The sequence below is a fragment of the Dasypus novemcinctus genome, chromosome 12, assembly GCF_030445035.2.
Source record: "Dasypus novemcinctus isolate mDasNov1 chromosome 12, mDasNov1.1.hap2, whole genome shotgun sequence".
Classification (NCBI taxonomy): Eukaryota; Metazoa; Chordata; class Mammalia; order Cingulata; family Dasypodidae; genus Dasypus; species Dasypus novemcinctus.
In genome coordinates, this window is record NC_080684.1 from 39,157,875 (window position 1) to 39,169,435 (window position 11,561).

The 11,561-nt window shown below is 38.0% G+C and overlaps 1 long non-coding RNA gene across 1 annotated transcript; it reads right to left on the minus strand.

Moving 5' to 3' along the window:
* Window positions 1–227: 227 nt before the first annotated feature.
* Window positions 228–11,217, minus strand: LOC131280750 (uncharacterized). The gene is made up of 2 exons (XR_009188444.1): window positions 11,143–11,217; window positions 228–500 (listed from the first exon to the last, which is right to left on the minus strand). It is a non-coding gene; the product is annotated as an uncharacterized lncRNA (long non-coding RNA).
* Window positions 11,218–11,561: the final 344 nt, after the last annotated feature.

The following is an 11,561-nucleotide window of genomic DNA, read 5'->3' on the forward strand; positions in this document are numbered from 1 at the left end:
CCTCTGATACCCTCTCAATGGTACCCAGGATTCTCTTGCTCTTTGAACCTAACAAGAATTTCTCAGGTTTCTAAATTCTATCACATTGCTATGCTTTAGGAGTTTCTTCATGGCTACCACTCTCAAGGGTATTCCTAACTTTCTGTCAAAGATGCAGTTTCAAGAAAATACTACTGTTACTGAGAGACAAGTATGCCAAGGGGTAGAAACCACAGAATTCTGAGAGGTAAAGCAGATATAAGATTTAATTTGACATGTAGAAGCAAAAAGGAAAGATGGAGGTACAGCTTGGGAGAGGATATTTACAGTAGGGAGCAGTGAACCTGAGGGAAACTGTTTCATTGGAGGATTTTGACTGAGAAAGTCTGGATGGCCAAGACAGGGTGAGCCCAAATCCAGAGATATTACATGTATGTTCAGGTATCAGCCTGGGTCTCCTTCAAGAAGGTCATTTAGAGTCATCTGGGCAGAGTGGGGCTTGGGTCCAGCCACTGTCAGGTCTGTAAGAGGCAGCAAGAGGAGACATCGATCAGTGTTCTGAGGGCCAGTGAGGAGAGTCAGCAAGACATTTTCAGATCAAGGTGGTGGCAGCAGAGGCTCAGGACTGTATCTCAGTACCTCTATCTGTGGGAACCTCTCATTTCAGAGTCAGTTGACTCTTGGTTCTATCCTTATTTCTGCTAATTGGAAGCCTAACATTGGATCAACAATCTCCATCCTAGCCTGATGTTTAAAGCCCTCCACCCTTTGGCTTTTCACTTTTTTTCATGTTTAATTCCCAGTATATATACCTCTATATATTGTTTTCAGTCACAACCATCCACTCACCATTTTCCAAATATGGCCTCCAGTCTTTCTCAAACTGTCCTTTCTTTTTAGAATTTCTTCTCCTACTTATGTCTGCTGAAGTCCTACACATTCTTTGTCTCAGCTTAAATTACACCTGCCAGATTCTCCTCAGGATTTAATGCTTTCCCTTTCTAAACCTCCACAATACGTTGAATATTTCTTATATAATCGATCATATTTTGTCATGTGCTAAAGTTATTTTATATACAATTCTCTTTTCCTATGTAGGTTGGAAGCCCCCTTTAAAAAAAATCTGCAGAACCTTGGTATGCCTAGAATAGTATTTTGTATATAGAGGTGCTCAATAAAGTTTGTTTAATTAAACCCTCTAGAGTAGAGATAAATCATATTGAGGTGAACAACTGCATATTGAATATAAAGGAATGAATGATTTTCTGCACTTAAAATACCATCTGGTATTTATTAGATTCTGACATAATTTTCCATAAGTATTTAGGACTTTTCTCTTGGCTGTACCCCAGTTCCACACCCCAGCTGTGGGCAGTCTTTGGCTTTAGCCCTTCCTTTTGTCTCTGGAGGACCCAAGGCACACCATTCACTATAAGCTTGTTTATTCTGGCAGCTGCCTGCCTCATCTAGCCTGTTTACTGGGGCTCACGAACCCTCCCCACAATTGCTCCAAGGATCCTATTGTCTTTTTCTTTTCCCTGTTAGTGCCATTAGGCTTTTTCTCTCAAGTTGATCCATCTACCTCTATTCTTCTAATCAGTGTCTCCTAGAACACAAAAGCCAGGGTAGTATAATGGTTAAAAATGTGGACTTTGGAGTTCTACTGTCTGGATTTTAATTCGAGCTTTATCACTTCCTAAGTATTATCTTGGGAAAAATAGTAACATTGCCAAAGTAATGGTCTCAAAGTAAGCACTTTACCAGGTAAAATGGAGATAATAACCCATCATCCTCATAGAGTTCTCTTTGAGTATTAAACGAGATGTATGCAAGCACTTAGGAGAGCCTGATACACATCCAGAAACTTAAAAATTAATGACTGTACTTTTGTAATTTCTCTCTTCTTCTACAAATTTTGCTAAACTATTGTTTGTTGCTCTTATTTTACATTATATTCTTTAGATATAATTTACTGTATCCCTCCACAATGTCTGCAATTAGTGGTACTTAATTTATATTTGTGAGATAAAGGTAACCCCATCTTCATTTGGGCAAACTCAATCCTTTTTTTTTCCCTTCTCAGTATTGCTAGTTTCTGAATTTTCTTATTTATATTTTAACCTAGAAACTAATGCCCTCACTGTGGAGCTATTCTCTCAATTTTGCACAAACTTTTATGGAGAAGGACATTTTATTATTGTCTACTCTAGTATAAAAATATAGAGATATAAATTAGGCATCAAGAACAGCTCTGTTCCCAAAGCACACCAGAACAAACCAGCAAATCATAAACCTGTAACAACCTTGGATTAGTAAAAACAAGGCTCCATATTTAAATTCCCCTTGTGTTTAGAAACCTTCACAAATATTAAATGAATAACTCTCATAGCTCTTTCAGATAAGCCTTCAGTTAGACACATTTTTCTCTCACAGTTTTTGAATTCAGTCAATACTGGAGTCACTGGCTGGACTTTTGGTCCATCCCTGAATCGTGCATCTCATAGCCAAATGAGTTCTGAAGTGATGCAGGAGGCAATTAATAGAAGGACTTGATCAATGTTCAATAGAGGAAGGAAAAGCTAATGGACAAAATATAGGACTGGGAGCTGAGCCAGAACTGGGGATTCCAATCTTCTCTTAGCCTTGTAAGCAGAAGCCTAACCAGGTGACTTCACTCCTGGAGCCTGTTCCAATCACTCCTTTTCTCCACAGGTCCTAGTTGGCTCCAAGCCTCCTATTCAAATGGACAGATGGTTAAAGATGTCAAGAGGAAGTGACCTGTGGCAGGAGAGTAAGCCATGTGGGGGTAGTGCCTGTGTTTTTCATCATTGTATATTCCTAGTCCCAGGGCATGTGTGCTTACATTTCCCTCCCTTGGTATCTCTGTTCACTGATTCTGTTTCTGACCTTTAACAGCCCCGGCATTCATTCAGTCAATGCTTATGTGCTGAGAACCACCCTGCCAGTAACTGTGCTGGAGACCAGGGAATAAGTCCTGACAAAACATAAGAAGAATCTCATCCTCATTCATGATCTATTAAACAAGAAGAGTTGAATTTATTTTACTTTTTCTGCTTTTTATTATAGACATGTTCAATCATGTGAAAAAAAAGTAAGTAAGGCAACAAAATATACCTCCATGTACCTGCTATCCAACTTCAGAAATCGTTACTGCATGGGTAATCTTGTTTTGTATCTAGCTTTATTCAACATCTTCTCACACCCCTCCACACAGGCTCATGCAGCAGATGATTATGAGGAAAATCCCAGATGCCATGCTATTTGGACAGGATGGTTTTAATTTTCTTAGATGGTGTGTGAAGAGAGGATGGCTGTCATGCCCATACTCCTTTTGTTGGCACCTTCAGCTGGTGCCTTAGTGGTATACCTTCCTCTCTCCAAGCATTGGGTTTCAGACCCTGCAGAGTGTTGCTGAGAAGATATCAGTTAGATTAGGTCCAGGAAGGGCCCACTTATACCTAACATTTTTCTCCCTACAGGATTTTACTACATGCCCAGCAAAGTGTGAGAGAGAAAAAGGCAATGTCACTGGACTTGAACATGGGGTGGGAAGGGGTTCATAACTGCCCTGTCCTGCCATATATGTGCCGGTGAGGGCTGCTCTGCTCAGCCCATCCTCCAGGACTCCTCCTGAACTTCTTCCTAGCAATCTCCCAGGTCCCTCAGGCCCAAGTTTGATGAAAAACCCTAAGTCCATCCTGACCTGGATTCTGGGCCATTGCCATCTGTGAGTTTTGTGTTGGTTTGCTATACTGTGTTGGTTTGCTTGGTGCTTGGGCTTGGAGCCAAACTGGCAGAGAAGAAGCTTGAGAAGTGAGTGTGAAAGTGGTGGTAGTAGTACTAATGATAAAAAAAACAATAAAGTCATTGTAATTATTTGTTCGATAAGACAATCCTGTGATGTAGGGAGTATTATTATCTCCATTTTACACAGGAGATAACTAAGGCCCAGGGTAGAGATAACCTGTCCAAGGTCCCATGGCAGTCAAAGGCAGAGCTGGCTTACAAACCTAGGCAGCCTTGATTCAGAGCCCAAGCTCTTCAACACTGTCTCATGAACAATCTTTGTCCCTACGGGAAAAAACAGTGGCAAGTGACAGTAAGGATAAGGATGGGAGAAGGCAATATAAAGGAATGGATAAACAGGGAGATCTTCCTAAGATATCACTGAGTGACAAGTTGGGACAATTTGACATAGCACGATTAAAAGCAGAGGTTGGAAAAATTAAAACTTTCATGTTTAGATAGCAGCAATTGGTGATTCCTCACAAACCTGATTACTTGTTACTTGTAATACATGGTAAAGATCAAACAAGATGCATGTCTATGAAAGCACTTAATGAGTGGAAAAGGTTTGTGCTCTGCTGTTTTTATTTGTCTTCCTTTTGGGGGTCTGTATCTCTTCTTTTCTGGTTTCTGTTTCCTATAAATATTTCCTGCCAAGTTAGTCCCTGGGCTGCTGGAAACTGGTTCCCTGTTGATGCATTGTACCCCTATTTTTGTTTCTCTCCTTGTCTTGGCAGGGTCAGGATATTCCAGAACTTTGCACAGAACACTTCTGGGTGACTCCAAGGAATGCCTATCTGCTCCTACCACAGCCGATATTTGCATATGGGCTTGTTGCGGTTGGGAGTCAAGGTGAGTGTACACTTGGGTGTGAAGAGTGTGCATTTTCAGTCAGGACCCCCTTCCCCGTGCATTTTCATGAATATGATTACATAGTCATGTGCTCCCAGATTCTTGATGTATACATTTTCACTTTTTCTTCTAAAAATGACTTATTGGACACTTCTGCTTCAGTTTTGCTTTGGGAGTAGTAAAACTAAGAATTGAGATATATGGATTAGAGTGCTGTACATAACATGACAGATATTCCCTAAAGTATCTAGATACTGTCTAATTTTGCTTATCTGCATGACTAATAAAGAGATCATGTAAAACCCTGAGTAATTACATCGAGGTTTTCACTAAGTTAAATGTTCACCTTTTATAAGTAGATTATAAAACCAAAGGGCAGAACCTTGATATCTTCTTTCTGTTTTATAGGTCTCTGTAGTCAGTACTTAATAAATAATGGGGACAATACTGCTCACTTGATAAAAATAGATCTTGCTACATAGAGAGTAATTGGGAACCATGAGGATTAAGCACCTTGTTTGTTCCGTGTATTATGATTCACCTATACTTCATAATATTTACCTGTGGGAAATTGCTAGAAGTATAAAAGCAACAAGTCACCTTCTTTTTCCTTTTTTGGTTTTGAGGAACATTTAAAATAATCTAAGAATAAAATCAAAACTGCAAGGGAAAACTGAAGCTCACATGTTTGCTAAAAGAAAAATAAATCAAAGGTATAATTTAGGAGAAACAAAAGCATTTAGGACAAACAAAAGCATTATGTGTGAGTATAGACAAATTGTAAATTGTTTCCAGGTGCTACAAGTGAGATGAAAAACTATTTCTAGACATTAACTCAAAAGCGTTGTTTTTCCTGTTAGCAGGATATTTGTGTGTGAATGAGCAGTTGCACGTGCGTGGAGACTATTACACACTCTGGATTTTCTTGGTTCAGTGTTTGGTTTCCTAGCCAGGGCCTACAATCCTCTGGGAACCACCAAGATCTAAATATGTGTCCTAGAAACTCAGACCTTCCAGTTTGGCTCGGCCCCAAACTTTGATCAAGTTCACTTGGTCTCTGTCCTCCACTTTCCTTCTCTTTGCTTTTTATCTACGACCATCACTTTGCTTCCCTCTTGAAAAGGAGTTGCTCTAGGTACCCGGATGCTCTGGGGCATCTAATCATAGCTTCACTTCATGGCCTAACCTCTACAGCCTCTCTACCCACTCAGCCTTTCCTCATTGCCAGACACAGATGTCATGTGTGTAATGTGTTTTCTCAGCCCCTTCATGTCTCTTCCTTTGTTTGCTTGCAAAGAAACAACCCAGTTTTCATCAATGCCTCTTACACTCTTCAGTCATTTCAGCTGTATAGGCTATATTTGCATATTTATGAGTTTACAGGGCACAAAAATACATTGAAGCTTGACTCCATTGCTCTTGTATACCCAAACTTATGTGATTAATTTCTATTGTATATTAGGTTTATAAGATTAGACAAGATGCATTCTATATTGTCTGTTGGTCATTGGATCTTAGCCTCTGCTTTACTAGAGGTTCCTTGTTGGCTATTTATTTTCTCTTTTTGAAGAGCGAAATATGAAGAACTATTAGATCAAGACAAAATGCTTTTCACATTGTGTCATCCCTTTTCACTTAGCCTAAATCCCAGGAGTTTCATTTTGTTGGGGAACTTGTGGTCTCAGCGAACATTTATAATATATATTGCTTATTATTTATTAGAAATTTAATCCTCACAACAATCCAAAGAGGAAAATACTGTAAATTTCTACATTTTCTGCATAAGGAAATTGAGAGACAGGAAGGCTAATTAATTTGCCCGAGGTCACATTGTTGATAAGTGCTGGAATCATGATTCAAACCAGACTGCATGGCCCTAGAGACCATGCTCTTGATTCTGACACTTGCCTCTGATGTGGCTGACGTTACTTTATAGTAATATAAAGGCCAGAAGCCTGTGAGGTTTAGCTGTAAGGAGCGAAGCCTGGTCAAGTTTGCACCTTGGCTTATGGAGAATGAACCAGAATGCTTCTTGGAAATACGGAGGGGAGGAGAATTTTAGTTTCTCATAAACTCTATCTATCCCTATCTCCTCCAAACTATACCAAATAAATAGGAAAGCCAAGGAAAAAGAATGTGCTTTCTATGAAGTGTATCATCAAAAGAATTTCTAGTACGCCATTCCAACAGATTGCTGCCTGAGGCTGTCCTTTATAGAAATTCCAGAGCCCCCTCTGTTTGGTTTATAAGAGTTTCAAAGGTTACAGATGGTCTCTTTGCTCCAAAAATAAATATATTGTGGATCCTTGAAACTTGAAACCAGGCCATCTTTTGGTGCACGTTTCTTTAACATTCTTGATTAATGAATTTTTGAAAGTCACACAAACATCAGCTTCTAAAGGGTTAGCATTTTTGATTAATATTGGATTTAGGCACTTGCCTATTTCTTCATTTGTATGACAAATTGTTAACTTCTAAGGAAAATTTCTAATAACTTTTTGTGTCAGTTCCTTTGTGAAAAGTTCAAAGCTAGAGTAGGTAACAGCAGCATTAGACTATAGTACTGAAAAATTCACGTAATTAATCATCCCTTCAACAAACTCACTAGAATTCATCCATGAAAAGGGAAACTTTCCCTAGAAAAGAAATTGATATCAAAACTTGTTTACCTTGATTAACAGCCTCTTTGGGAAACCCAAACCAAAAAGATTATTAGTAGAATGCTGACTCTTTCTTTGCCAACTGCAAGTGACAGGCTGAATTCCCCAAGTATGAAGACTGCATTTTTAAAGCCGGATTTCTGGGCCCTGAGATTATTTGCTTTCAAATATCCAAATTTTTCCATTCATGCATTATTTATGAAATATATTTCACACAACTCTCAGGGACCTAGCAAGTCTCTGATTCATTGATTGATTCTACATCATGTCAAATATTCCAACTAATATGTCTGCTTCATAGCTCTAAATAAAAAGGTTTCTTTTGTGTAATTTGCACTTGTAGATGTAGAATGATATTTTCAGTCCTATAGAAAGAGTGTTTTTGTTTATATACACATCATCTTCTTATATGTTTTTATAGTGGTACAGTCTGTGAACTAAAAAGGTATATTAAAACAAAAGACTGGCTCTGTTTGCTGGTTATTTAATATCCTTATTAAATATTACTAGCATATCAGAGTATAGCAAGACTATTACTAATTATTCCTAGAGGGAAATAAATAGACAATTAAAATTTTTCATTTTGCTTTATTCAATGAAAAGCATAGGGCATATTGATAAGATGAGTAGCCACTAGTTAAGTGAACCAATAATGAGAATAAAAATATCGACAGGCACATTCTACTAAAGTGTTGATCGACATTAGTTAGACATCAATATCTGTACACCTGATAGGCTATACCTGAAATCTGGCTTTTTCTATGTAGACTAAGTCGACAAGAAAATTCTAGAATATTGAAACAAAATAACCAAAAGAATTGCATTCACTTGGAAAAAGATAATTGCTAACAACAGCAATTCAACTGAGAAAAGCTATGCCCATATTGAACATTTCCTGTAGATATTTGTGTATGAAGAATGCACAGATGAAACTATCATGGTCTCTGGGCTCCAGGAATTCACATTCCAATTAATCACAATGCTCAATTTGAATCACCCCCTCTTAATTTGGGGCCTTCACACAGGCTCCTGCTTCTGCTCAGAACTGAATCTTTTCATGGTATTGTTTGTTTCCTTCCCATACCAGATGCAATATTGCTTTCATTGGTGTTTTATTACTCAGGGACTGGCTTTTGGGACATTTACTTGATGCACTCTACTTTCATATAGACTGGGGGTCAGGGTTCGGCTCTCTTGTGTTTTTTGTATGGCCTGCTCCTGGCTCTGGACTTTGTGGCATTTTATTCTGTCACCTTTGGTAAGAAGAGTAACTTAGTATTTAAGTCTGAGCTGAAAATGAATCTCCCATTGAGCAGTGATATAGATGCCAGGGCACTTCTTTTGCAAAATCATTAAATCTCTCTGCAATCCCACCCAAATCCCATAGACAGCAGATTCAGAGTCCATCTTTTTAACCATTTCATATCCACCATCATTAGGCTGTTCAGTGATCTGTGATACTTCTTAAATTGCTTAATTTAGAATTCTGTTAAGCACTTTTCCATTAAACTAGGTAAATCTATACATGATGAAGAAGTAGTTAGTTTTGGGAGATGAGAGAGACCCTAAATTCTCCCCTTTCTTTCTTTGTTTCAGATTGACTGCAAAATTCTCAAATCTAAGTTCTTGAGCTGATATTACTCCAAAATTTAATATTTCAATAAAAATTACCCATCATTAATTTTTACAAGCTTTTATATATTTACATGTAAATGGTATACACCTTTTATTTAACATGCTCTCCTCCCTTCCATTGCACATACATAAACAAAAGTTTGTTATAAGTTTTAAATTAAGCTTAATACAAAATATTTATGGAATATATTAACTGAGTGAGTTGAATTATTTTTAAAACACAGCATGCTACTGAAGATGGTTTTGGAAATGCTTTCCTATTCTTTTTAAACAATGGCATCCAAACATGCTTGTAAACCATCCTGGCAAGTTACAAAACTCAGGAGCCTAAATGAAGAAAAGTTGTATTTGTAGTGATTTTTTTTTTTTTTTGTAATTAATAAGTAAAAAATTAACATTTCCTAGTTTTATAGCCAAACCTTTCTCTAGATTTCTGGGCTAGTAGAGGTCAAATCTCTGATTCATATTTCACAACTTCTTTGGCTTTGATTTATAAATCTTTAACTTCCCTAATTGCTGGAGGATAAAGATAGCTTTAGCGAACCATTTTCTTAATGATGGAAAATTTCCCTGATAAATTAGGTGTCAAAACTTGGTAAAAGTTCTTGCGTTATCATGGAAGATAGGTAGGGCACTTAAATGAATGTGTTCATGGAGAAGTGAAAAGACCTTCATGTATACTCTAGACTTTTGGGATTGATTTTTTTCAGTAAAGCCATCCTTGAAAGGACAAGAGTACTTTAAAGTAAGCTTTATTTTAATTTTAAATCTCAAAACAAGAAGCTGCTTACAAAATGACACTGCAGACTCAGTGGTGGATAAACACAACCAGAGGGAGATGGTGTTTTTGAGAGAAAGAGTTGCCAGTTGTAAGGTATCATAGTGATTATTTGCTTCACATTTGCTCAACACTTAAATGGCTAATATGATACTGCTTTGCATGCAGAAAGTCTGATCTCCCCAAAAGAAAGAGGCAAAATAGATACCAGAAGAAAATGCAGTGATTTTCCATTCCTGCTTTCTGATATCGTCAGAAACCTTCTGATGCCTGTAAGGGACTCCGTGACCAGAAAGCACTTACGTGGGGCATTAAAGACCCGTGAGGCAGCGCGAGTCATCAGGCAGGATTCTGAGAGGCCCGCGGGATGCCTCTTGCCTTGTATCCTTTATGGCTTTCAACATTCTTTTGACCTTGTCCTTTGTATTTGTTGCCACCATAATGACCCATTCGTGGTTCCATTCCCTCATGCCTTCCTACTTCTCTGATGGGATTCCCCCTTTATCAGAAGTTCTCATTCCAATTTTTACTCCTCAGTTCTTGCTTTCTGCATTTGTCTTCACTCCTTTCTTGATTTAACCCCATTGTGGGGTTAAGGCTCAGCTGCTCTGTTGACGGTGCCTCCCGAACCCAGTTATTGGGATATACACAGCACTACCGGTGTGGAAGAAGAGGAGTTGCTTATATTTAAAAAAAAATTTTTTAAAGATACTTAGATTACATAAATGTTACATTAAAAATGTAGGGGATTCCCATATGCCCCACGACCTACCCCTCCCACACTTTCCCACATTAACAACACCTTTCATTAGTGTGGTACATTTGTTACAATCGATGAACACATATTGGAGCATTGTCACTAAGTGTGGATTATAGTTTACATTATAAACTCTCTCCCACACAATTTTGTAAGTTATGACAAGATAGATAATGGCCTGTATCTGTCATTGCAACATCATTCAGGACAATTCCAATGTCCCGAAAATGCCCCTAAATTACACCTATTTTTCTTTACTCCCTCTTCTCAGAACCGTCAGTGGCCACTGCCTCCACATCAGTGATAAAAGTTTGAAGAAGAGTTTTAAAGCCATGAGTGGGGAAAACAGTTAAAGAAATATTTTCCAACATTTTAAAAACACAAAGAAAAACCCAAAGCATTCTTTTTCATTGTCAGATTCTCAAATGAGGATCTCAAAAATATATTTATACTTCTCCCCCAAGCAAGATTCCTAGCTAAGGATTAAGATAAAGTGCTTTCAGAAAGTGTTATTTGACTTATATATGCACAAGTTGAAAAACTATAATAGGCTATTGAGAAGAAAACAGTGCCAAACTTTGATGTTTAAACATGCCATAAAAGAAGTTCTAACTTCATAGATAGCTTATTCAAGGTAGAATTCTCAAATTAATAGATATTTGCCAAGTACCTACCAGGAAAATGTTGTTCTAGATGCCTTAAATTTGAGGGTGTGCTGAAAATGTTTTCTATCTTCAAGGATCTTTCTCTGGGAAACAACATAAAGATGGGGTAATTATAAACCTGAAATATTTGAGTTAATATACAACTAATGTTAGCTGAACACTCTGGGTTCTGGGCTTCTAGGTTCTTGGCTTCTGTCACATAAAAGAATTTAAGGACATGCCATAGGGTAGACAAGGGAGAAAAGGATTTATTAAGAAACAAGAAAAGAAAAACTGCGTAACCTGAGACACAGATCGTGGGCGTGCTGTGGGGGGACACATGCGTGGGGCCCCAGGTTAAGCCTTTTTAAAGTCTTTCCTCCTTCCCTTTTCTCGTGTTGGGGAGGGGCCCCAGCTGTTTGCTGTTCTTATTGGTTGCCCACCTGTTA